Source organism: Podarcis gaigeae (assembly GCF_964106915.1).
Source record: "Podarcis gaigeae genome assembly, chromosome: 2".
In the NCBI taxonomy this organism is placed as follows: Eukaryota; Metazoa; Chordata; class Lepidosauria; order Squamata; family Lacertidae; genus Podarcis; species Podarcis gaigeae.
The window spans coordinates 27,027,629-27,051,184 of NC_139679.1; the positions used below are offsets into that span (position 1 = coordinate 27,027,629).

The following is a 23,556-nucleotide window of genomic DNA, read 5'->3' on the forward strand; positions in this document are numbered from 1 at the left end:
CTGCCTGTTCCTGCCACTCTTTCAACACTTCCTGCTCTTCTCCTTCCAAACCAATAAAACAGGAGGTGGAGAAAGAATGCTCAGGTTTAGTTTTCATTGGAGGAGACAGGCAAGGTAGGTGACCAGCTAGCTGGAGATCCAGGCATTTGCAGAGTGGAGTGGCTGACTGGACCCAAAACATCTGCCATCAGATCCCACAGGTGTGTTTGTTGGTTCATCTTGCCTCGTGGAAGGGCCAGACATGCCTTTTCTCTACCATTACTCTTCTTAACACAGCCTCACCTTACCTCTCAGATTTCTTATGACGGATGAGGCTGGTTCTGCCACCAAGCAGTCATCATCACAGGCACCATGGGTGTCCATAAAAGGCAGCAATTTTTAGCTATTTAATTTATTCCCATTGTATTTTTACTGCCAGGGGTGGGGAAAATGCTTGCAGGATTTTCTGCTTCAGGTGGCAACGTAACAGGATCATTCTAGGTTCCTATGACAGTTTTGGGGAGTGGGGGTGCCACATGTTGCTCTACCTCAGGCGGAAAAAATGTCTTGGGCCAGCTCTGATGAGTGGCCCTGAGAAACTCTGTATTTCACTACCATCCAGTCAAACAAAAACCGGCAAGTATTGTTCGTGGGCAAGGAAATCTCCACATATTTGTTTCAGCATTCCATAAAACAGCCTCCGTTTAAGCAAGCTGCTGACATTCCATGTGTATTTACTGTCTGCCAGCTTGTGCAGGGACAAAGGCACAGCTCCTTCCTATTAAGAGAGGTAATAACTTAATTAAAACCAAGTTCTAGGCTCTGCAGGATCTAGTTTGTCATCAAGAAGCCTTAAGTTGCCTTTTCCTTTTGAGTTTTGTTGATAATCTATGCTAGATATTTAATCATGGGACACTCCTGCATAAAGCTTCTAGCCTCCATAACCAGCAGAAAGCTTGTCAAAATAAATTTTAACTTCTGACCGTGGTAGAAGACCCACTACGGGGTATTAAGAGAATCAAGCCTGTCAATCAGAGCTCACGCTTCTGGTTTATATTATTAATTCCAACTCTGGTGGCATGGTCTTGGGATAACAACCATCCTAAGCTACATTGGTCCAAGAAACACAAACCAAGAGTGGAATATATTTCTTGCCGGGATGACGTACCAGTGTCCAGAGGTTGTTGGACTGAGACTTTTTTCTTTTTCTTTTTTTGAAAGGTGAATGTTTTATTAGATTACTCCTGCTGCCAAAAGACACAGCTACTGTCTGGCTTCTGTTGCTGACTGCTTTCTTTCCTTTTAAAAGATATAGATGCAGTGTTTTTTCTTCTTCTTCAGAACCAATTAGCACAAATTCAGACTGATTTCTCTTTTTTATTTGCTCTTTGCAAATTTCAGTCCTCTCTCTCTCTCTTAAAAAAAAAATCCCCTTTCAGTTATGAAACAGAGCACAGTCGCCCAAACTGAAATCTAGCGTGGAGCTTGCAAGATGGCATTTTATTACAATGCAAAACAGCAGGAAGGATTCTGTGGAGAAAGAAGAGAAGTGTGTTAATTGAGAGAAAAACCATGCCAAGACCTCCAGAAACCAGTGGCCCTAATAAAATGAGACAATGCTATGTTGTTGCATAACTTGGACTTCAAACTCAATTTCAGCTACTGAGGAAAAGAAGCAGCGCAGGTCTTGCCTCTTTGCCTTTTCTTTCACATGGCCATGTAAAGAGACAAGGTCTCTCAGTTTGCAGCACGCCAAGTTACGATTGCATCCATGCGGCTACTTTGGTTGCCTTCCTTAAGAAGATCACAGTCAAAAAGTGGAACATATTTAAAGTACCAAATATACACACTTTGCGTTACTTGCAGTGCTATTTTTCTAGAAAAAGAGATGCCGGAACTCACCACGAATGCCTCCCTTGTTCTCTTATAATGGCAATGGGACCCACCTGAGAGATGCCAGAACTGAGTTCTGGTTGAAAAAAGCCCTGTAGTGTTATTTTTCTCGAAAAAGAGATGCCAGAACTCACCCTTGCTCTCTTATCATGGCAACAGCACCCACCTGAGAGGTGCTGGAACTGAGTTCTGGTGAGTTCTGGCTGCGGGGAAAAGCCCTGATTATTTTCAATAAAGAAACTCCTCGATATATCACTACACTTGGTTTATATCTTACCTGCTATATCCATGCAGGCTGACCCATTAGGTTGCTTGAGGTGAAGGAACAAATGACACCCATCCCCTAGTCAACTGTAACCAAGGCCAGCCAAGTTATTTTGGCACTTGAGACAGAAAATCCCAGAAACACCTCTTTCCTTCTCCCTGGCAGTAAAATTCCAATGATAATACATCAAATAACTAAGCATTTGCTTTCTTTTCATGACACTCAGCCTGAGGCTGCCATTTCACTGCTTAATAGTAGGACCAGCCCTGGATCCATATGCAACTGAATTAAGCATTGGCTATAATCAGTGCCAGATTTATGTGGAAGCTAAACAAGCTTTAGCTTAGGGCCCTACTCTCTCGGGCCCCCAAAATTTTTTTAAAGAAAAAACAACCTGGATGTACATTTCCAAAATATAAGATAAAAAACAAATAAAACCTACATACAGCAACAGTGTTTTGTGTTGTGTAGGCTTCTGTGATGTAAGTAATGGGCCCCACCTGCTAGCCTGCTCCTTAAAATATCACTGGTTTGCTCATTTCTATATCAATAGAAAATATATATATATTGTTATGTGCAAATGGCTTTAGATACCTATTTGGTCCATAAATTACCATACAGCATATATTCAACACAAAAAACAGTGACTATTTGTTGTTGACAAAGGACAGCTGGACATACAGTGGTACCTCTGGATATGAACAGGATCCGTTCTGGAGCCCCGTTCGTATCTAGAAGCAAACGTAACTAGCGACGACACATCTGCGCATGCGTGCGTTGCTTTTCGCCGCTTCTGCGCATGCACGTGACGTCATTTTGAGTGTCTGCGCATGCGCAAGTGGCGAAACCCAGAAGTAACGCGCTCCGTTCCTTTTGGGTTGCCGCGGAGCGCAACTCGAACACGCTCAACCCGAAGCGCATTCAACCCGAGGTATGACTGTATAAAGGGCCCCATTACCTTCAGTAGCTTAGGACCTCATCAAACCTAAAGCCAGACCTGGCTATAATTCTCACACAGAGAAATGTAGAGGTCTCAGGCTACCATCCTAGCCTCCTGCCTTGTGCTTTGGAATCTCCACGTTGATTGTTCATTTTGTTTTACCATGAGGCAAGGAAAGGGACCCTTCACTTTCTCAACCCCGCTGGGATCTATCAAAATTTGCTTTGCCTAAGGTCAAATACCTAGAATTACCCGCTTCTTGCTACTGTCCCTGCACCACAAAAAAGACTATTCCAGGTAACTGAGGGGCTCTCCAGGTTTTGGGGTGAGGCTGCACCAGGAACAGGGGGGAAAAAGAAAACCTTCCACCCTTCCTGTCCTGTTAGCAGAAGTATTCCTGGGATGAAAGAATGCTCTGTGAGTGAAATGGCAGCTATGGGGTTCAACCCATAGGATTTGCATGTCAACAAGGCTTTAGAAGCTCAATCTTCTGCTTAGTCTTATGCTCTTATTGCAGGGCAGGGACTTGTTTTTATTTAATATATGTGAGCCTTTTCTGGATAAAGAGAGGGGTGAAAATAAAAGTTGTGTGTACCCCAATTTATGAAGTGAACTGAGTTGATTCAGGCAAGGTTCTCACATTAAGAAAGAAGGCTGATTGGGGACTTGATATTGTCACAATCATCCAGAGACGTCATTTTCTTTGACTGCTTTGCACAATATTTACCAATTTAAAAGAGCTATGTAGAATTTGAGTACACTTTCTGCTGGAATCCTATGCACACTCACTTGTGTAACAGTACAGTCCTATACAAGTTTATTCAGAAACCTCACTGGCTCTGTTGACATTTAGTTGGGTGTGTCATTGAGGTCAATGAGACTTATTTATGAGTAAACCAGGATAGGAGTGCAATGTTAATTGCCATATCTTCAACAGTTTTCAATTTTATCACAGCCTGCCAGTCACTGAGGCAATATGTATGTATGTTTGTGTTACATGTGGAATTTTTCAATACTAAAAACAACTGGCCTCTGGGACATTAATTGGAAGTTCCAGTTGGCTTACAGTCTTCATGAGAAAATGTGTTTATTTTGTCTTCTTGATTTACTTTTCCTCCTGTCTGGGTATTGTGCCTCCAGGAAGAAAAGCTTACATTGCTGAAGTATAGTCTTCTTGCAAACCTTGCCAAAAATAAAGTGGTTGAATAGGAAAGCACATTGAGCTTACCTCCTTTACAAATTTAAAAAAAGGGGGGGGGGACAGAAACGGGGTAAAATTCAGACCTATAATTCTCCTTTTCATTGTGCACAGATTTAAGTAGTGGAGGCACCGATAAAGACCTTCACCCAAGACTAAGGCTTGGAAATTATGTCATGATTAGAGATGCTTAAATAATTGGATCTTTGTGAACTTCAGTGCAAACAGAACCGATTTGCACCTCTCAGATTAATGTGGAGATTGGAGCTTAGTTATCTTTCGCACCTATTGCCTCAAAGGAAAATAGTTAAATGTATTTGAAAAATCTATATTTGGAGAGACAATGCATTCCACAATGTGTATCTGGTGGAAATGTGTTAAGAAAACCCAGTGAATGTTTAAATACATTTAAATATGTACATAATGTGTGAATTTGGACAGGAGCGGGGGAAAGATGAAAGGAAGGAAGGAAGGAAGGAAGGAAGGAAGGAAGGAAGGAAGGATGGATCTTGCCATAGGACGGCCATGTGCCCAACTTTAGAGAGGACAGTCCTCCATTTGAAGAAATTCTCTATTTGAATGGCTATCTCGTCCAAACTTAGTGTAATGATCAAGAAGAGAGAGTAATGGCCTTGAAGTTAGTACTTTCAACAACTGCTCACATACGTCTCATTTTGGTGTGATTTATTGTATTTATATTTAAATTATATTGCAAAATTATTTGAAAAATCTATACATATGAATGAGCATACACAAAATCTAAACAAACGTGTCTGCTTTTGAGTGATGCACTTTCTCTTTTTTCAGTGATATATTAGTGCCCACTGTATATGACTGTCCCATGTCATGGCATTCCTTGTGTTTACGGATATTGGAGAATTTCAAAAAAAACAGAAATGGGATTGGGAATTTGCCAGTGCTCATTTATTCACAGCATGTTCACAATGCACATGATTAATATTTGCTGCCATTGTTGTTTTCAGTCTGCAAATGACACCTAATTGATGACATTCTTCCCCCTCCCTCCCAATTTGCACTTTTTCTTGCTTTGCACTGAAATGAATGTTGCGGAATACAGCAACGATGACATAATTAATTACAGAATTAATCACAGAATTGATTACATAACATTTCGTCATAGTGGACAGTGAGATGAATCACATAGTTTTTGTTGACAGCTGAAATGCGGCAGAATGGAAACAGCACTGCAAGCAACCAATATAGGGCAGAGCGGACATCAATGCTTTCTTACATCCCAAACTGTGGTTTACCTCTGAATTAAAGATGAGCTGAAAAGAGTTATTTTGGCTTGCAAGTGGGAGCTGTTTCTAAAAAATGTCCTTTTACTCCCCCTTTTCACTGCCTGTTTTGTGATCCAGTCAGCAATGTCAGTGGTGTCTGCCCCTTTCTTGTACCACAGAATCCCACAACATCATCATGAAGGACTGGCAATGCGGACAATGCTTCCTGTCCTCACTCTGAAGCCATAGTTTTTGGGTTTATTTTTTTTTAAAAAAAGATTTCTGACCACAGTGAGAAGTGCAGTTGTTGCACTCTTATTCACGCCTATCCCCTCACAACATTTGTGAGGATGCTGAAGTTGTGGGTGCAATTTTGACTCATACCTACCGGTAATTTAACTATGACTACTATCTCCTACTTCGGAGCAATCTAACCCACAGTAAACACACCTATATTTTGAACTCCACATAACAGACCAAAGAAAACATGGTTTTTAAAAATGTACATGCCATTTTGATGCTCTGCCCTCTGTTAAGGCCTTCCTCAGCAAAGGAACCTGAAGAGTAGCACGTCCGAGCAGCATCTTGCAGAGTCTTAGGCTGAGTGCCATCTGCTGAATCATGAATATCGTGAGTTGTTACACTTGGTACATTTATTTATTTATTTATTTATCCATTCGTTTGCGGAGGTTCTCCCTCTCTAAGTACAAACAAACACATTCAACCACAACCTGAGGTGAACTGGCTGTACCTCGCCAGAAGACACCACCTATTTGGGACATTGGGTTAATCTGAACAAACAAACAAAACAGTAAATTGATTTCACGGCCTCCCTTCACATTTTTAGTACAAAATATGACAGGAGATGGATGGCTTGAGAATTCCCTTAAGATCCATTATGGTCCTGTCCTCCCCTCCCCCCTCACCACCAATTCCTTGAGATACCTATTGAAAAGAGGATCACACAAGAGCAGCTGGCTTTTCACAAATGGTCAGAATTCTCCTGATGCACATACGGATATATCACCCATAATTTAAAAGTTCCCGTTGTCTGTTGTGGGTATTTTCTAATACTTTCTTTATGTTGCTTTCTCAGCAGAGCTCAAATTTCCTCACAGCAAGCCAACCAAAGCCATTTCAACAAAGGTCCATGGTCGTGTGCTATAGAATCCATGCATTAGTTGGACTTGGGAAGCCTCAAAATTATTGGGGGGCTGATTGAACTGAAGCGGATAAGGTGGACGCCAGAGGTATTACAACATTCAACAGTAGTCTCTTGGTGCATCAAAACCCTCTGCACATATGTCTGGGGACATTTCCATGTACCTCTGTGTGCCATTTCAGAATCCAGTTAGACTGCAGATTCCACCTAAAACTTCACAATGTACGTGGAATGTCTAGTGCACTGGAACTCAGCTTGTTCTGAATTCTAATTTTCCTAGTGCAGCAGTTCCACCTGTCCCTACCAGAAAGTCAAGTAGAAATAAGCATGAACTCAGAGTAGAAAGGAGTTTTGTCATTGTATGTCATCTGAACAAAATTAATCATATTTGCAGAGGAAACACTAAGCTGTTAACTGTGGGGTGGATGTAATAATAAAAGTATCAATTTTCAGTTTTTTGACAGTAATTCAGCTGCTGTTGCATAATCTGTAATGTAATGCTAGGTCAGGCTTTGCTCAACTGAGTTTTGATTCAGGATTCCTCTTGCATTGAATGAATAGAAGGGCTCCTCCCTAAATGTCTAGAACGGTAAAACTGGTAAAATCCATTCTGTTTCTGAGTTGCTATGTCTTTTGTCTGCTTCCTTCTGTAATTCAGGTTCCAAGCAACTTTCTATAAAATGAAACTCTCTAAAGGGGAATCTAAATATCTTAACATTTCCTCCTTTTAACAGAAACAGATGAAATTTGTAGGCACATGAGGTCATCCAGAGTGAATTAAGCCGGACAAATTGCAGACAAATAAAACAACGAGCATTTGTGGAAGAAGAAGAAGAATGGATTCACTTTCCTCCATAATACATAGGTTATATTCAACTAACTTTTACTCAGAGTAGATCCACTGAAATTAATGGTCATCACTAATATTCTGATGAGCCACTGTGGTGGTGTGGTTAAAGCAAGGGTCGGCTAGCTTACCGAACGATGGGCTGGTCCACGCTCTGTCCGTTGGAGGATGGACCGGAGCATGTGCACATGCATGCTCTTCTGGGTGGGGGAGTGCCCTTGCGCATGTGCACACGCTATTTCTGGCGCTCCTCTGACCCAGATGTGTGCCAGAAATAGTGTGTGTGCATTGCATGGGCGCTTTTCTATCCCGCACACGTGCACACACACTATTTCCAGCACACATCGGGGTCGGAGGAGCACCTGTGCACATGCACACAGGCGCCATCAACCCAGAAGTTGGTCTCTGCACTGTGCCACACCACGCCAGTAACAGCAGGCAGCAGGGGGCGGCAGGGGTCACCATGGGCTGGATAGATGAGCCCCGTGGACCGCTAGTGGCCTATGGGCCTTAGGTTGCCAACCCCTGGGTTAGAGTGTTGGTCACTGGGTAACCCTGGACCAGTCGCTGCCTCTCAGCATAAATTACTTCACAGGATTGTTGTTGGAATTAAAAGATGATGAGAACCACGTATGCCACTTTGAGCTCCTTGGAGAAAAGGGCAGGATATAAATGCAATCAATGAAAAAGGTCAATTAATTTCAATGGGTCTGCTCTGAGTAAGAGTTAGTTGAATACAGCACCATATTAGGTTTATGCCAACATCATTAGGCCAACTAAAACTCCAAAATCCATGCTAGCTTCACTTTTTTGAGGGGGTATATCACTTGCTGCATTTTACCTTAAAATAATGGTGGGGTGGCTAAGTAGATGAAGACGAGCCATCAATAATGCGTTTTGGAGATTTTGGCTCAAAAACCATAAAGCGTGTTCTCACTAGCAGAGAGCACGTGTTGCGGTTGGGGGAACAGGCCACCATCATGACTAGTCAAATTTGGTGGAACCCAAGCCTGTAAAGGGTTAACTGGGTTGCTGGGGATTTTTGAGTGTTGTCAATTCGGAGGAGGGGTCAGAGTCTATAAATATAGGAGACAGACGATAGGCGTCCTCTTGGCCGTTTTGCTTCGGATCACCCGCCCCCTCCCTTTTATAGGGTGGTTCTTGGGTTCAATTGCCCTTGCTATGCCTGTCATGGGGTCGTTCGCCTTTGAGCGGGGGCGTGGTAGGAATTTTGCCATTTGGCTGATTGGCTGTTGCCATTTGGTTTTTGCCTACTGCGTAGCAAATTGTCACAACTTGTAAGGTTGGCGGTTAGGCATTGGTTAAATTGGTGCTTGGAGGGGTAAGGTGCCTATCCCTCCAAATGATGCGGAAAGGGAATTCCATTAAAGGAATCCAGGGGCTTGCCATTCTTTCGTCCTTGTCCGTGGTGCCGGACTTGGGCCGTGCAAGCCCCACCGGAACATGAGGGTGAGAAGTGTTGGACTGATTCCCAGCCTCATTTCTCTCCCAATACTTGTTTCCCACGCTGGCTTCCGGTGGTGTCCGGAAGGGACCAGCTCTGTCCTTGGGGGACAAGGACAGATAGTCATAACCAATGCCTAAGCAACCACTCACATTTTTTGTATTTGAATAAAGTTGTGGCCAAAATTATGCCAAAAACCTTAAACAAAAATTGACGTGTGATGTGTGCAATTTTTTGGGGGTGGCACTGTGGGACTCAACACACAATTACACATCATCAGCATATCAGAGAAGTGAATGCATCCCTTTTCATGAGATAGGATTGGGAAGCTTGTGAAACAGGGACATTTTATTGAAAGCCCTAAGCTAGTTTTGCAACCTCTCTAATATTGCAATCCTTTGCATCTCTACACATCAGTAACTCACTATGAGTACACTATGAGTACAGGTAAGTGTGTATAGGATTGCAGCCTAAGAAAACTTTACAAGTTCTTAGACTTTTTAGTCCAATTCAATTTGGGGGCAGTGGGGTGGACTGGGATGTTTCAGCATGAGGGGACTTGGCATCTGAAAGTGTATAGCATTCTTTTTGCTGAATGTGACTATGGCTAGAGCAAAATAACTCCTGCTTGGCAGCTCTTTCACTTTTAATGTGGAACCTCCCCCTCCCCTTTCACCGTTCTCTGTAGACACCCGTCTGGTTATTATTCAGATACAAAGTCTACCTTTGAGTACATCAGTGGCAGTAAAATTATTTAGAAGGAAAATTATGCCAGGAGTATTCTTTCTGTAAAATTAGCTTCCCACCCTACCCCTGCCTCAGATTATGAAAAATAAATACACCAAGCTGGATTGTCCTGTTTATTTAAGACACGGTTACAGCTAGACGAATCAGGCTACAGTCTCTGGCCATGCCATTTAATAGGGGGCACAATAAGCTCTGTGGTTGAAGGCGAGGGTACAACATCAAGCTATTCAAGTCATGTGGAAAAAAAATAGCAAAATTTGATGACTGGAATGCAAATAGCACCCGGTAGTCCAAGAGGGGAGAAAACCCCCAATCTACGTCAGGTATAATATTTATTGGGAACCCAACACCAGTGTGGTCAGTTTTGCTTGTTTATCATTGAAATGTAGTTTGCTCAAATTTGTAACCTACAAGCCTTATACTTTTTGCCATAAAAATGGAAGGGCAAGTTGTGTCTAGATGGAAGATTTCACAGCTAGCAAGATATATAAAGCAAAATCTTGCCTGGTTATGTTTCATTTGTGCCCTACTCGGCAAACTATACTTATCTCCAAACTAACCTGTACATGTTTCAATGTTAAACTGACTAATTGTGTACAATAAGGAAACATAGATGCCTCCTCCTCTTCTTTTTTTTTCCCTATGAAAAACCATGATCAGCTCATAAATAATCTTCCAGGCTGTTATTACTTTGTAGGTGTGATTCAATGACATACCATCAAATTCAGGTTGCACGTTTAATGTGAATTAGGAGCTCTTGTGAAACAAACGCACCAATTAAAATAAACCTGGACTTTTTGTAGTAAGGAAAGTGAGAGGAAAGTACACAGGAAAATGCCTGATGCTATAGCATCTAACCTCCTCACAAAATAATTCAGAATGAATGTACTAAAAAGAGTCGGCATCCTAGGTGCCAAGTATAGGGGGCCCTGAGTGCCCGGGCACCCACAGCGTGGGCTCCAACACAACCTCTGGTTTCTACTGAAAGTTGCGTCAGAGGCCCAGTGCGACTTCTGAGGCGAGTTGGAAGCCCTGCTAGGCCTCCGACATGACTTCTAGTGCAAACCAGAGGTCAGGGTGGAGGTCTTGCAAGGCCTCGGGCAAGATCTCTGAGGCCCTGTGAGGTCTCGGAGATCATGTCTGAAGCCCTGCCAGGCCTCAGAAGTTCCTCTGTGGCACATTGATGTGACATGATGTCACAACATCACGTTACATCATGGGTGCCACTGGGTACCCATAACCTGGGGCCCATGTTGGCACCCCTGGTCGCCATTCTATGACCTCCCCACAAACGTTGGGTGAACAAATTGGGATGAAATCTCAATAAACAGATCATGAGGAAGCAACTACATTGGCTTAAAAGAAAAAAGCTATTGCTTTTCATGAAAGCTTCAGATTTTGTGCTGGGGGGGGGGGGCGGCTGATGCATATCTCCATTCTTCCTTTCCTTTTAAAGGATTGCAGCAGAAGAAACTCATTTTGTAGGAAGGAGAGCTCAAAAACGACCACTTATCCACAAGCCACACATGTGAAACATAGATTGGTCTATTTAAAAGCTTACCAGTTTGGATTCCAGATGAAAGCTGAGGTCTCAATTAAAGGTGAGACATCAAGTTACTTGTATCTTCCCACCCCCAGATTATTTTTATTTTTATTTTTAGCAGCGACAGTATATCTCTCTCTTTTTCTTTTTTTAGGAAAGTGGGGGGACTGTGGAAAGGCAGCTTTGGGTTTATAAAATTGAAATCCTATACTTGCTTACCTGAGAGTTATTTCTGTGTAGTAAGACATGGACAGTTGTGTGTGTGTGTGTGTGTGTGTGTGTAGCAATTTATTTCAGGTATTCAGATACGTTTTAGTAGAAACATCTGTCCTCCACATCTGTTACATAATTTATTATCTGTCTTGGCAGGGATATTTTATCCCTACCATAATAGTTTACTTAGGGCCGCTGCATGAAATATCCGACCCAGATAAAATCTGTTTAAATATTTCTCATCTTTTTCATATATAATAAGAGTTTCTAGAACGACCAAGATGCCCAACTTATCCTAAGTAAGGCTGTTTTTATATCTTTGCCATTTTAATCTTCATCATTCCCTGATACCCTTGAAGGCATCAGAGGTGCCAAACTAGAGACAGACCTGAGGGGGGGGGAGAGAGAGAGAGACTCCCTGTTTAATCTTAAAAGCAATTTTAAAAGACACATATTTTGTAAGGTTTCTTTCAGTGGGAGCCCCAGATCCGCTTCCCGTGCTTCTGATTTCTGTGTGTGCCATCTTGTTGGTTTGAAGTTTTCAGGGTTTTCATTGCCTCTCCTAAAGATCAGACCTAAAACTGAAATGAATGAAACAGATGGAGTTTATTCCTCTGGTTTTCAAAATGATTTCACATCCCTCTTTCAACAATGAGTCAGGAATGCTTGGACAGGGTCTATCGCGTTCTCTTACAGGGCGTGGCTCAGGGGAAATCTGAGTGGTTAGTTCTATTTTCTAATTCTAGGGTGCAGCCTTCGAAGGCAAAAGAGGTGGCATTTATGACACCGTCTAGTTCTAAGGTGGCTGATTGGATGCCTCAGGTGGAGGGTTGCCAACCAATGAAAAAATTGGCCTGGCCTCTTCTTATGCCTTTAGCAGATGTTTGATATGGAACAATTAGCACATGATGATGATGGTTATGTGCTATGAAAAGAATCACTTGTGATTTCCTTGTGAGGCTATATATAGATATTGAAAAAGTTGTACAGGCCAGATTGAAGTTTTGAGAAGTTTAGGCTGGGTTCATAAATGCATCCTGCAGGTCCTCAGTCAAATCCATAGAACCATTTTAAAAGTTACAGGTGTGTGCAGTCATCCTTTTGGGTTCTTCTTCTCCTCCTTTGGAAATCACTCATGGCCACGTAATCTTGTCTTTCATACACACAGTTTTAACAGTGTGTCCGTAAGTGATTATGGAGGTCAATTCTGTTGTTTTTTTAAAAAATATAATTTTTATTAACAGGTCAATCAAATCACATTAATTCCAAATCACATTAATTCCAAATTATACAGCCAGATTTTTAATTTTTTGTTGGGGGTACCCATACATCAAGCTCCGAAAGGGGACCAAACATCACTCATGTTGCTGCTTTAATTAAACAGTTCTATCCAGTTCTGTTCAGATAGTCTCTTTGTTACTTTCCTCATCTTCTTGTTGTTATCATATATTCCTTTCTTTGCGATCTCTGATAATCTTCACAAGCGGGTTGAAAGGTCAATTCTGGATCCACATGTCCTTCCACAGTGAGGACATAGGTTTCCAGGCGGGAGTTGATCATGGTGAGGATTTGCCAGCATGCCTTCCTCTTAACGCGTTTCTCCCCTTTATCCTGAGTTTGAGCATCTTCAAAGCCCACGACACCTTTGGTAAAGGCTGTTCTCCAACTGGAGCGCTCACAAGCCAGTGTTTCCCAGTTGCTGGTTTCCCAGTTGTACACTCTACCCTTCTGGGTAGGGTGGAGAACATGAACTGTATATTCCTTCCACCAATAAATGTCACATTGGACATTCAGTTGTCCTGCTCCAGACATTGCAGGTTATATAGAGTCATTCTGCAGAGGTTTTGCCTCTCCTCCTAGGTGCATGGTAAGAACAATTGATCTCTGGTTGCGTGGTTAGCATCTCTAGCAGTCCTCCCAAATTGTTCTCTCTCTCTCTCTCTCTCTCTCTCTCTCTCTCTCTCTCTCTCTCTCTCTCTCTGCTGTTTCTACTGGAACATTGCCTATAGATGTGTCATTGCTGTGGCATCACTTGCCACATTCAGAGACCATGCAGTCTCACTAGGAACCTAATGACTAGGTTTCTACAGCTTCCCAAAAGACTAGAAGCTTTTCTTATAGGTATGTTAGGGACGGATGTTTCAAAAAAGATGACTAAACTATTTATGTATGTGACAACAGTAGCTAGAATATTGTATGTGCAGAAACAGAAAGCAGAGAATGTTCCAACGAAGGAGGAGTTGCTTTTGAAAGGAATGGACTATGCAGAAATGGCAAAGCTGACAGTGAAATTAAGAGATCAAAATGATGAACTTTTTATAGAAGAATGGAGGCCTGTTTTAGAAAAAAATATTAGTCAAATGAAATTGCAGGCAGGATTGGAGATAAAAGCAGGAAAAAAAGACAAAACCATTGTAATAGAGATTTTTGTGTGTGACCGATAAAGATATAATGCAGTAGAAAATGTTTGAGTAAAAAACAGTGGAGGTGAGGGTTTGAAGTCACCTTATGAAATAATGTATTTGATTTGAAGGTTATTGGGAAAATGCTTGAAAAAAAAATTAAAATTATATACGAGAAGAAGAAGAAAGAAAACTACATATCACCCCAGAAGAAATGTGAACCAAAGCTCCATTCTACCAATAAAAGTGATAGGAAGAGATGAGATCTTCTCTGATTTCCATTCCACCCATCTCCACTGATTTATACCATTGCTGAGCTTATATGCACAGGGTGAAGTTTCTTCCCAAAGAGCGTGCATTATGCACTCCAGGCGTGCAGGCGAATGTGTGTGAAATGTTTCAATTACCTTTAAAATAATGTTTAACATATTCCAGACATACAGCATTAACCAAATACCCAAGCAGCATAGGAAGCGTATTCTGTTTTTCATTGCAAGCGTATTTAAACACATGTTCAGAATATATTTCATAGAGTACATTTGTAAAATATCATCAAATTTATAGAGGCGGAAACCACACACCCAGAGTGCCAGGCCTTTGTGAAAGTAAACCTTTTAACACCACTTGTTCAGAGCCCACCCCATTCTGTATATCTAGTGCTAAAGTACCCTCCCCCGAGTTTATTATGTTTTTTAACATGAAATATATTGAAACCTTTTACCAGGCACAGTGTAATTTTTAAGCCCACAAAAATATTTCAAAACCTCATATTGCATTGCACTTTGACAAAAAGACTCCAGTAATTGGCAAGAGCTTGTCTAGATCCCAACTCACTGTCACCAAATGAGAAGAACTGCTCTTCTGAGTCAAAGGTTAATTTAAAAAATCATATCTTTACATTCATCCATTCATTGACTTCATGCTGTAAGAATTAAAGTTGTGCACAGCCTTCCTCCACATCCACCCAGTGGCCCTGATCTGGGAACCCCCAATCAGGTTGACCTGCCCTGGGCCAACTCAGGAACCATTCATCCCATCCTGGATCTGGTCCCAAATTAGTTCAGAGATGGGACTAATGTTTAATTAGGGTAGGGCTAGGAATCTCCCCAGTCTGGAACCCTGGAGAGCTGGTGCCAATCGGATCAAGCAACACTGACCTAGATGGAGCAATGGTTTGACTCTGCATAACACTATAATATTCGTTTCTAAAATATGTTTGGCCGGTAAGTAAGGAGATACTCACAAAATAAGAACGCTGCTGCTAATTCTTATACTATGACAGTAGATCTTTTTGTCTCTGAAGCTGCATTTATGGTTTACATCAATGGAACTCTTCCACTGGATTTGAGTTGACTCTGTAGGAAACCTCTGCTGGGGACAACAGTTGAAAATGATGACGACTTGTGTGGACTCTCTCTTTTAGTAATTCAGGTATGCTGAAGCATCAGACTAGGATCCCATCAGCCTCCCTTCAAAATGCAGAGAGAGGGAGAGACAGCATGTTCGGTGTTATTTTTACTACTTGAATCAAAGAGTTCAGTTAAAATGTAATGGTAGGGTTTCCTTTTCTGATTGGAAATTCTTACATCATTGTCCAGTCTGGAACATAAAACCATCCATCAATTTCACAGCCCTCTACTGTCTCCCTCCTTCCTTCCCTTGGGAGTTTTCAGAGTTTCCTGATGGATTGATGAGTGGGATCATTGGATTCCTACCAGCTTGCTTCTTGCTGCCATTGTGCCTTGCGATCACAGCATGGCCGTACACTTTCTCTCAGGTATTGTGGTGTCAGCTTGCATTATCTTCCTTTTGGGAAAGGCACTGGAATAAATCCCAAATCAACATGGGGATCATGGCTTATTGGGGCTGACAGCTGCTTAATTTTTTGCTTAGTTGGTCATCTTTTTCATTTATCCCTGCTCAGCTGATCCCAGAGCGGGATAAGGGGGCCAGGGCCTTCCCGGAAATGGCAACCACATGCTCCGAGACACCGAGTGAAAATGTAACTGCTGCACTTCCTGCTTTGTTCCTCCACAGGGCTTATCACCCACCTCCTCTCCTGACTGCTGTAGAGCAAAATTACAAAATTACAGAGCTGGGGAAGTAACTGAATAGATAAGGCGAGAAGATTTCCCCAGGTACAAGCCTTATAAAGCATGATAGTCCCATACATCAGAAAATCAAGAAAGTGTATCCTATCAGCAGGAAAATGGGCTCAAAAAGTTGATGCAATGCAGGGAAGAATCCAATGAGATTTCAGAAAGTTCTTGTGAAGAATGGCAGCGTTACAGCAGCTTAAAAAAATGCATTGAAGGATAGACACCCCATGCTTACAACCAGTTTTTTGCCACCCAAAGTATGTGTTGGTTATAATTTTTTGCTTTGTTTATATCCTCAAGAATTTCAAAAAATAAAAATATAGTCAAAAGGGTTCAATAGAAAATGACAACAACACATCAGTTAGAAGTAGCAGAATAGCCAGATTCTAAATGTATTTAAAGGCCTGGGAAAATAATAAGCTCTAATGTCAAAAATTCAATGTTCTTGCATGGGTTTCCCTTTAGCTCATTGGGTGAAATATATTATCTATGCATAACATTATGACATGTCATCGTTCTAATTTTATGTCAACTATTCAGCTAAGACCAAAGGCATGCAACTCATGTCATCTTGGCAGATGGTAGTTTTTCAGCTGGAATATTCAACCCCCAAAACTTTGCCTGAGTGAGAATACTACAGCACTGTATATTTGTATATAGGATATGGGGAGGTAGTACGGCATCTGTTTGTGTTTGTGCATGATGCACTAGGAATGTTTCACATTTTGAAGTCTAGGTCATAGGTCGTAGTCCAGGAGAACTGGGAACCAGGAACAAGAGGCTAAAGTCAGAGCCAATGGACCAGTCATGGAGTTGAGAAGACCAGAAGTCAAGACCAAAGAGGATATCAGCACTACAGAAGAGTCATACAAAGCACCTACAAGAACACATCACAGATCAAGAAGAGCATTTTGCTTACACAGCCATTTTTGTAAAGGAGATTCCTGTGATCTTCATGGGCAGGTGGGTGGGAGCATAAAATGCGTTAGGACAGTTACGGTAGGAATTCTTCAGTTCCATGGTTTGTAACAAGGGAGTTGCACACAGATCCAAATGTATGCAAGTAATGTGCTCTTGCATGTATATGCATGTAACATGGTGTGTGTGTGTGGTGTGTGTGTGTGTGTGGTGTGTGTGTGTGTGAGAGAGAGAGAGGGAGAGAGAGAGAGAGAGAGAGAGAGAGAGAGAGAGAGAGAGAGAGAGAATTTTTTTGGTTTTGCTAAGCTTTGCTCATTGTCTCAAATGATTTGTGCCCTTTATCTCTTTTGATTACTGCTGTATGTAATATGTTTGCAATCCCAAAACGACAGTGGACTGCATCCCAGCAGTTCATAGCACACTCAGTCTCAGTCTTGACCCCCAGATTGAACTAAACAATGACCTCCACTGTGTGCTGAATGAATATCCCTTTTGAACCATTGGACAAACTAGGAAGATATTTAGAAGGATGCATAACCTTAGTACACAGGAATCTCAACTACACAAAAGTCCTATTGGGATGTAATTTATTCTAAACAGTTTACAATTTGTTGAGAAGGTGCAGGACTAATATGTACCAGTCTCCTCGCCCCTCGCCCCCTGTAGTCCACCCATTGCGGGCACATCTGTGGAAGGGAATCCAGCTCATAGGAAGTGACTACCCAACTTTAGCAGCCTTTGCATTTGCAAGCCCCCGACAAATGAAAAGCTCAAGCAGGGATCATGAAGAGAGTGAGCACTTCTTGGAGATGATGAGTGGTAGGCCTCCAACCCAATCAGCAGATGTGCAGGTACAATTTCATAATAAAGAATGGAGGGAGATCAAGAAAACTGAGAGTAGGATGGTTAACACCCAAGATGGACATTTTATTTCATGGTGTGCAGAGGTGAGGCAGGAAAATGGGATCCATTCAGAGAGTGTAGCTTTTAAAGCTTTTGTTTATCTTGTGTTTCAACTTCTCTTAAGTACTTTGCGAATTTTGTTTGGTGTCATTTCTAATATTGGCAACAAGTTGTACATGAACACAGTCACATGCTATCGAGGTAATGCAATTGCATTCCATTGCCTCTGATCTCCAAAGTCATGTTTTTACATTGCAGGCAGCTGCCACTGTCTGACCTAGTAAAACAGCTGGTTTCTGGAAGTCATTTTCTCCCATATGCACTTTTTAAGAAGTCTGCAAAATAAATTAGAGAAAGAGACCTGCTCATAACCAGCTGATTGCTCTGTGGACCTGCTATAATTTCTGGTTTCACTTTGCCACTAATTTTAGTTTCTAAACTCATTTCTCAACCAAGTTATTCCACATGCTTCCAAATATATTTAAGTCTATATGCCACCCTCTTTCTCTAAAACCTCACTCATAGTTCCCAGTTTGAAAGTGCCAAAGGTGTGCTTCGAGTGTGTTAGTATTTTTAAATCTTGGTGCCTTGGCTTGAACCATGCCAACTGAGCCTTTTCTAGGATTTACCAACTAAACAGGATCTATACTATTTGTCCAGATCGTTTACCTTCCTGTGTGGCAGACACTCAAGTACTTCAAGCTGATTTCTTTGGATTGTAAGCAGAACCAAAGCACGAAGCAGGTGTTAACTGTTTTAGTTTGGTTTTTGCTGCATATGTTTAAGAAGGGGCCATAATCTGGGGGATATTGACATAACACAATATGTCTTGTCTTCCTTGCATCATGCTTAAAGGAGGAGGAAGAGGAAGATGGTGTTTCAGCCCAAAATGGGCCCAAGGTAAACAAATCCAGCCCTAGACTGTCTGCTCTCCAACTTGGGTGGCCACTTACATTCTCTTCCTGTATCCTAAAAAAGAGGACACAGATTTGCATATGCTAATTTATAGGCATAGATTCTCATTTTGAAATAATTACTCTTGCCATTGTGGGGAAACTGTAATCAGGTGAGCAGGCTCAGTCTGCTATCTGGGTACAAATCATTGATAGGCAGCGTCAAGACCCCTGATCTTCCTTTTCATGGTTCTTTACATTTAAAACTGACTTGGAGTAGACAATCAGAGGAGTCATTCAAACAGAGGCCTGGCCACTGCAAAATAAGACACATGGCCACCCTTCCTCCAGCTCAAGGTTCCTGTAATGGAGTGTTGGACCTGGCTGCAAAGCTGGGACTGTACAGAGGCCATTAGCTGGATCCTTCTTACCACAGTTTTGTGGCAGCAGAAACGCTCAGGTTCAGTCCATAGTGTCAATAAGAAAGACTTCTGTTTGAGACCATGGAGAGCTGCTCTCAAAGTGGAACATGTAGACTGGCAAATAGCTTGACCCTGGTATATAACACCTTTCTACATCCAATAGGTGGCATCTTGACTGTGGAACTCCCTGGCCAAGAAGAATTTATGTGCCGAGTCTGCCATGCTTTTCGTGTCATGTGAAGCCCCATTTGTTTTCCCAGGCCTTTTAGATCACTTGCTTTTAACTTGTCCCCTTATTTATTGGTCATGGGTTTGTAGCACCTTGGCTTTTCTGATTATTTCATCTTGCCATCTTGCCATTGAAAGGTTGGGAGCAGCCGACAAGTTCAACTAAGCAGCTTATAAGGTGAAATATGTGTGGATCTACGGTAAGTTCAGCAGGGAGAAGATGCTGGTCTGTTAATTGAATAAGGGCAGAATGGCAGGCTTTTATTTATACCAGGTTCAGCAAATGCAAAGGCCACATTGTTACACCGTCTTATTCCACTCTGTGCCTCAGTGTGCCTCTGGATCTCAGTAGCTTGTTTGGATAGAGGTCATAAAGTCCAAGAATCCATGAACCTCCAAGACTTAAGGAGCTGGGCTGCTAAAGCAAAGAGAATCATTGATAGGTATTTTATGGACCTGAAATGAATTTGCTACCAACATTTTGAGTTGAGATCAGTTTTACTGAGGCATTCTTATCCCTCAAACAATGTGCGGAGCAAGGATCATGTACACTGCTACTTTCCCCAAACACTGTCAACATTGCCTTCAATGGGTTAAAGGATTGGGTTTTCTGAGTCTTCGAAATCTGGATGGGATGTGGACTGTCCCCCCCCCCCCTTTCACAAGGATTTCGTTTCGTGCTTGTTTTAGAAAGCTCTGCTTGATTTTATGCATTTACATTGATTTTTGTGATCATATATGCTGGCAGTATATGTACATGATTATGCATGGAATGGTGGTGTGTTGTGTCAAATGTTTGCCTAAGTTGGAAGCTTCATGCAGTGCATTGCTGGGCCTCGCTATCACTCACCAAGCATGTGTGTTGGCACACACCTATGATTTTCTTCTTGTTAGACACTGAAGAAGGCTGGTTACCTCCAGCAGGTTGCCTTTAATGGAACGTCTCACTGATCTTGAACATAGAGGGCTGCCTTATACTGACTGAAGAGTAGAGATGGGAGGATCTTTCAATTTCAGTTTCTCTCCATTCTTAGGTTGAGTTCTCCACACTTCAACATCATTTTGCAGCTGGTGTTGTTGTTACTGCTGCAGTATTTTAAAAAGGTTCTCAGGAAATCAACTTCCAAAACATTCGGAAACCAAAGCCCGGCTTCCGATTGGCTACAGGAAGCTCCTGCAGCCAATCGGAAGTTGCGGAAGCCACACCAGACATTCAGGTTCCAAAATAATGTTTGAAAACCAGAACACTCACTTCCAGGTTTGCAGCATTCAGGAGCCAAAACGTTCAACTCGCAAGATGTCCAGGTTCCAAGTTACAACTGTATTGTTTCAGAAAGCCATGATTAGGCAGATTTGTATTAAAATACAACCTGAGTCTAATTCTCCCTCATTGCTGCTGAGGTTAAATCATTATTCCGATGGACAGTGGATCTCCAGGGCCTCGGGCAAAGGTCCCTCCTGCCACCTACCACCTGATTCTTCTGAACACAGTTGCTGAGGATCAGAACTGAGTCTGTCTCCCTAGGAAGTTGGCACTTTACCACTGAGCTAAACCTCCTCTTCTCACTGAGGAACTGCTGATAAGCTTTCAGAGAACCCTGTGCTTCCCAAAATACCGTTCAAAAACCAGAGACATGTTCCTATCCACAAAACGTGTCTGTAAACTGAGCCACAGTGTCTGTCTTCCTAAGCATTCAGAAGTCAAGTGTTGTCCCAGAAAAGTCCATGGGGCTCCTCTAGGCGAAGTGCTTTTGAGGCCTGCAGCTTTTAACCATGAAATTCTCATTGCAAGTTACAATTGCTGCTGTTGTGTTCCAGCCTTTGGCGTGATACACAATATCCATATCAATTAGGAGCTCGAGTGGTTTTTCGGCTGCAGTCTGAGCCTCAGACCTTTCTAACACATTATCCTTCTGCAATATGAAAAGATAAATTTGAAATGGGAGCATATGCTATGCACATCTGTCTCCTACAAATCCTGTTCAGCTTCACACATTCAGAACAAATTCTAGGCAAGAGGCCACCAGGAAACGATCCAGCTCTCTGTACCCTCTGCCCAGCTCTGTCAGACTGGCTGCAGAATAATTTATTTCACATAGCTTACCTGGCCAAGGAAAACATATTTGTGCCCTGTGGCAGGGAGGCTCTGAAACGAAGGCCCTGTGTTGCAAATTATGCACCCTGGGGACTGATCTTAGATCGCGTCCCTCCTCACCTGCAAGAACCTAAGAACAAGCAGACTGCTTCACTTGATACGGCTCTCTTTGTATGTCATTTTTGTATCACTACTTTAAAAAAAATAATCAGTTTATGCACTGCTGTTTATGTGTTAATGAACTCTGTATTTGCTACAGGCAAACAATGACTTGGGGAAATTGCTCTTATTTTCAATAGTATGCAAAATCGTTGAAAGACAGGGCAAAAAGATCCTTTGAAAATAAAAAAAGGACAAAATGATATTCTTGCTTCTCTTGTTTTGTGTGTGCACTGTTGCAAATGTACTCCCTTAACAGTTCTCAGCAGGATTTATTTTATTTTATTTTTTAAAAAAACGATTCTTGTTTGCACTGTTTTAAAAGGGGTGTGTGTATGCATGTTATTGTCATTATTTAAAATGTTTTCATGCTATACACATGACTACTGAAAATAAACTCTGAGCAAAAATAAATGGCTCAAAACATACTGTGTGAGTGACCAAAAGTAAATGCAGCCAGATTAGTGCTATAAATCCAGCTGGATTTCTCCAGCTGTATCATTCCGCCCTACGGAGCCCCTGCCAACCTAGCCTGGCTTTGTTTTTCCATTTACTTGGTCCACTTTGGTTTCCATATTTTCTTCATGAAAGGAACATTCTGCATGAACCCAATGGCTCGGAGAGGCAGCCAAAACATAACACATTTTTGTGCATTGGAATGAAACCACCCAGAGCATTCCAGTAATTATGAATTTGAGCAAATTGCACTGGTGTTGATATAGGTTTTGCATCAACATACCGTAGACCCAAAGAAAATGGATTTCATAGAATCATGGAATTGTAGAGTTGGAAGGAACCTTGAGGGTCATCTAGTCCAATCTTTAATCTCTGCTTACCTAGTAGGTAAGGTCTAGAATGGCTTGGTGAAAACGCTCCATACTGAACTGAGTTACAGTTCATATCTGACTACACTGTAGTGTGAATGCAGACAATCTTGTAATTTCCTTCCTGGCTTATCAAGGAAGTGCTCACACTGTTCAGAAAGCATTAGGAAATCAATTTCTTTGCTCTTTGAACTTTGCTTAAAAGTTGACAGATTTATATTTTATTAGCTAGTCCTTAAATACAGTGAACTGATTAAAAAGTGGCAGCTTGTAGTATCAGTTGGTTATCTACAAGAATAGCGGCACCCAATTGGATGTGGTGAATCTTTGCATTTAACATGCAGGGTTTTTTGTTGTTTAAAAAATATGTAGCTAGAAGGGCTGGTAATTTGGGGGCTCACAGAAGATAAGGGGCAGGGAGTTCATTTTTTCCCTTCCCTCCTGTGGCCACAATGATAATTCCTCTTGTAAAAGTGATTTATTTATTTATTTTGCATTGGGAGGAAATTCTCCATACTGGTTATTATTAGCCACCCCACCCAACCCCTTGATTCTGTTTGGATTTCTTAAAAACAGCAACCCTGCATGCTTCATTCAAAGATGTAGTCTGGCCTGTCTATTCCTCCCTACTCTTTTCCACCTTTGGTTTTGTCAAGAAAGCAGGGCTTAGTGCAGGCATAGGCAAACACCGGCCCTCCAGATGTTTGAGACTACAATGTCCATCATCCCTAGCTAACAGGACCAGTGGTCAGGGATGATGGGAATTGTAGTCCCAAACATCTGGAGGGCCAGAGTTTCCCTATACCTGGCTTAGTGGGTGTCCCTGGCTGTGCTAGCTGACAGCCTGCCCTCTGCATCTGTCCAGTGATGGGAACTTTTGGATCCATTGGAAAAGCGAGGGGAGCATATCCCTGACATAATGAAGCAGCAGTAAAAAATTATCCTTTTATAAATATTTAAGCTACCACCTGTTCAGTCTAGCAGCCCATCTGTGCCTGGACTCAAAAATGTATAGGAAGTTAAATATACATTGTTTCCTTTTCACTTGGATTGCCTGCTAACATGTGCTGAATCCCTTTTTTTGTTGTAAACGCATCCTTTATTTAGACTGGGCATAACA

At 41.9% G+C, this 23,556-nt stretch overlaps 1 long non-coding RNA gene across 1 annotated transcript; it reads right to left on the reverse strand.

Annotated features, from left to right (window-relative positions):
• Positions 1-1,342: 1,342 nt before the first annotated feature.
• On the reverse strand, positions 1,343-6,827 carry LOC310839287. Its single transcript, XR_014561393.1, has 4 exons — positions 6,462-6,827; positions 6,027-6,130; positions 2,150-2,295; positions 1,343-1,509 (listed from the first exon to the last, which is right to left on the reverse strand). It is a non-coding gene; the product is annotated as an uncharacterized lncRNA (long non-coding RNA).
• Positions 6,828-23,556: the final 16,729 nt, after the last annotated feature.